The sequence below is a fragment of the Triticum aestivum genome, chromosome 2A (genome assembly GCF_018294505.1).
Source record: "Triticum aestivum cultivar Chinese Spring chromosome 2A, IWGSC CS RefSeq v2.1, whole genome shotgun sequence".
Taxonomy (NCBI): Eukaryota; Viridiplantae; Streptophyta; class Magnoliopsida; order Poales; family Poaceae; genus Triticum; species Triticum aestivum.
In genome coordinates, this window is record NC_057797.1 from 553179100 (window position 1) to 553183737 (window position 4638).

Consider the following 4638-nt stretch of genomic DNA (forward strand, 5'->3'; position numbering starts at 1 on the left):
TGAACAGTAGCCGGTGGAGTAGCGCGCAGTGGAGACTGGATGAACAGTCGCAGGTGGAGGCTGGAGGAGGTCGACGGTGGATGAACAGTCGCAGGTGGAGGCTGGAGGGGGTCGACGGTGGAGATGAACAGTATCTCGTGGAGTCCCGTTTTGCGGTACGCCACACCCCTCCCGATGAACATGACCCCCGTTTCGACCGTAGCGCTCCAACACAAGTCCGTTTCCTCCGTTTTGCGGTACGCCACACCCCTCCCGATCAACAAGACCCCCGTTTCGACCGTAGGAGGTCAGTTTCTTCCGTTTTGCGGTACGCCAAACCCCTCCCGATGAACAGGATCCCGTTCCGGTCGAACACAAGGCCGTTTCCTCTGTTCTGCGGTACGCCATGCCTCATTTCCATCGCCTGTTCCGTCCAAGCCCTCCCGATGAACACGACGCATTCCGTTGCCTCTTCATGAACATGATGCATTCCGTTGCCTCCCCATGAACACGACACATTCCGTTGCCTCCCCATGAACATGACGACGACGCTGTTTATCCGTTCCGACCTAGCCATGTACACGAGCCCTAGCCGTACGTATGCACGAGTAGGCGTTCGAGACCCCGCCCGTATGTACACATACGTGGCCGTATTTTCTTTCTTGCACCCTGGCCGCCTCTACTACGACACGTGCGTGCCTCTACATCGACCACTATATATGTACGTACATGTTCGCAACCAGAATGACAACACTACGTACACCTCAACCAAGTGGGCCCCGACTGTCAGGCACTTCCTTGCGTGCGAAGATGTAGCTGGTGGGTCCCAACAGTCAGGGGGCGAAATACGGTGGCCCGTCCGGTGGGTCCCCGCTGTCAGGTGGAGGAATAATTATTTTGCACGTAATAAGGAGGCACTTCCTTGCTGCAGTCGTGGACCCAGCTGTCAGCCTCTCCATGTACAGTCCATGTCCGATGGAAGCCGTTCCTTGACCACGTTGACCACGCCGCGTCGAGAGCACCAGGGCGGTGGATGATGGCGAGGCCTAAGAAGGGGACGACACGGAGCCAGGGAATATGCGGTAGTGGATGCCCACGTGTAGAGGAGTACGAGGGTTCACTGGTTCACTGCGGTGTGAGGCTGCCGTCGCCGCAGAATAACATGGGGTGTGGGTGAGTAGAGGGATGGTCTGGCCAGCGGTGGGAGTAGTAGGGGGCGGTGAGGCCTCCGCCGCATCGCAGCCGGCCACGGGAGGCAGGAGCACGAGGCATGACCGGCGCTGGTTTGGGCGGCTGAAGCAAGAAGACCAGAGGTTGAAGAAGCACTACGGCCATTGGATGGAAATCGTACGGTCACTAGAGCTAGAATCGTGCATATTGACTAAGTTGACAAAGCCCTCTGTCCCCGTCAACTTAGTAGGCCCACAAGTTAGCCTCGCACCAAGGTGGGTCCTAGCTAGCAGGGGGGTATTCATTTTTTGTGCGTAATAAGGAGGCACTTCCGGCGGGAATGAGCCGACAGCAGGGGGAACATTTTTTTTGCAAAATACGGTGGCCCGTCGGGTGGGTCCCAGCAGTCAGGGGCAAACGTTTTTTTCGCGATATACTGGTGGGCGTCTGGTGGGTCCCTGCTGTCAGGTGGAGGAATAATTATTTTCCGCGTAATAAGGAGGCACTTCCTTGCGGCTGCCTTGGACCCAGCTGTCAGCCTCTCCACGTACGGTATTCTTCCGATGGAATTCGGTCGTTGACCACATTGACCATGCCGCATCGACAGCACCACGGTGGTGGACGACAGCGAGGCCTAGGAAGGGGACGACGCAGAGCCAGGGAAGACACGGCAGTGGATGCCCACACGGAGAGGAGTACGAGGGTTCACTGGTTCGACTGCGCTGCCGTCGCCGCAGAATAACAGGGGGTGTGGGTGAGTGGAGTGGAGGGATGGCCTAGCCAGCGGTGGGAGTAGTATGGGGGCGGTGAGGCCTCCACGGCAGCACAACCGGCCACGGGAGGCAGGAGCAGGCGGCACGACTGACGCTGCTTTGGGCGGCTGGAGCAAGAAGACCAGAGGTTGAAGAAGCACTACGGCCGTTGGATGGACATCGTACAGTCAGTCGAGCTAGAATTGCGCATATTGACTAAGTTGACAAAGCCCTTTGTCCCTGTTAACTTGGTAGGCCCACTATACTGGGTCCCAACTAGCAGCGGGAGTATTCATTTTTTTGTGCGTAATAAGGAGGCACTTCCTTGCGTGCGCAGATATAGCTGGTGGGTCCAAGCTGTCAGCGGCGATAACGTATTTTTCACGAAATACAGAGGCCATTTCGGTGGGTCCCAGATGTAAGGTGGAGGAAATCATTATTTTGCGCGTAATAAGGAGGCATTTCCTTGCATGCGGCCGTGGACCCAGTTGTCAGCCTCTCGACGTACAGTCCACTTCAGATGCATGTCGGTCGTTGACCACGCTGACCACGCCACGCCGAGAGCACCTGCGCGGTGGACAATGGCGAGGCCTAGGAAGGGAACGACACGGAGGCAGGGAAGACTCGGCCGTTGTTTTTGTTTCCCACGCGGAGGGGAGTACGACTGTACGAGAGTTTACTGGTCGTCTGCCGTCGCCGGAGAATAACAACAGGTGTGGGTGAGTAGAGGGATGGCTAGGCCAGCGATGGGAGTACAATGGGGTGGTGAGGCCTACGCAGCAGCACAGCCGGCCGCGGGGAGGAGGGAGCAGGCAGTCCGGCCGGCGCTTGTTTGAGCGGCTGGAGCAGGAAGAGCAGAGATTGAAGAAGCACGGCGGCCGTTGGATGGACATCCAACAGTACACATGCCATCTATGGAAAGCCTCAAATCTGTGGAAAACAGCATACAACCCATCTGCCATTATTTCAAATAATTTACAGCCCATTTGCTAATTCTTACGGGTTTTTTGGAGCCCATATTCTTTATGTTAGCATTACAGCCCATATTGTGGCCATGGTTAAAAAATTATACAAAATTTTGCATATGTCGGTGCGGTCTGAACTGTTTTTAATCTCGAAATTTCGAGTCACATTCAGACTGATTTTAAAAATAAATGTATATCAATATAAAATCCAATAAATTGTCCACGCATAAAAATCAGTGCAATTTAAAATCTCGAAATGAAAAAAAGATATTTCAAAATAATTGCCGGTTTGATGTGTTTTAAAAATGTACAACCCATTTCTCATTACTGATAGGCCATTTTCTCGGCCAGCCGAATGAAGCTCTCCTCGTCTTGAAAGATTTACAGCCCATCAGGCCTCATAAAGTGACTTACTTGACAAATCACAAAAGAACTGGGCTAGCCATTTTTAGAAAGAAAAAAAACTACTGGGCTGGTCTGTGGTAAACATAAAAGAAAAGGCTGTCTAGACAAGCCAGAGTGTCCCGCACAGACCAGTTTACACCCTGTTTCCTTCTCAAAAACAAATTAGATAAATGCCACTCCAATTATGGCGATTCATAAAAATGCCACTGCAATTTCCAAACTTTGAAAAATACCACTGCAATTTTTGCAAACTTTGAAAAACACCACTGCAGTTTGCAAACTTTGAAAAACGCCACTCTAGACTTAGAAAAATGCCACTAGAAATGGCATGAAATGGCATTTTTCAAAGTTTGGAAATTGTAGTGGCATTTCTCGGATACACCAGATTTGGAGTGCCATTTATCAAATTAAGCCAAAAAAATAACTGGGCGAGCTGCTGGGTCCCTGGTGTCAGCCGCTCGTTGTGCAATTCTCTCGTTTATTGACTACGTTGACAATGGCATGGGACCCAGATGTCAGAAATCCACTAGGAGGAGCCATTTTTTATTGGCTTGAAATAAGGAGCGCCATGCGTTCGCGCTCCAACAACTCCTCGATCTCCGCATTGCCATCTGAAGACAGATAGAATGCCTCCTCCCTCCATGTGCCTTTTGGTGAAAACCCGAACACTAGTTCCGGCGGTGACCGCCTCCGGCGTCGACTACCACGGATGGGCGGGGGCATGGCGGACGTGGCGAGCGACGTCGGGCCGGTGGGGGCTTATGAGGATATGGTGAGTTGGGTCACGGTGGCACCTGAGAAGGCCGGGAAACAGTACTTATAGGCGGAAGGTAGCGCGATGGTCATCGGAATTCAATGCATAATGGCTTAGTGCACCAGCTTGTCGTGGAAAACTAGAGAAACTGAAATTATGACTGTGCCGTCCCGTCCCATCTGGGTCGCACGCCGTCATGGCGGTCAAACGAGTGCACTCGAATCATCTCCCTCGTCAATAATGATTCCACGGATTTAAAGCGTATCTTTTTTCGCATCAGTTAGCTGCCTTAATTACGGCCGGCTGCATGCAGGCACTCAGAATCGCTCGCAGGTAGTACGCGAAGCAGCATGCAATGAGTCGCAGCCGAGGGCACGCATGCATCCACTTAAATTGCAGGAATTAATCTGGCTTAAACTTCTGCATGTCGTTAATTATTGCCATGCCTTGGTCTTGCTGCTTTGCTCACGGGACTAATAAATCCCAGACGGAGGGAGTACCTTGGTTGGTGAGAGGTTTGAATTAATCCCTGCAAACCGGAAAGGAGGTACTAGTACGTGTGTGATCCGCTGTTTATTCGTGTAGGATCGAGTAGGTCGTTTCTTGAATTGAG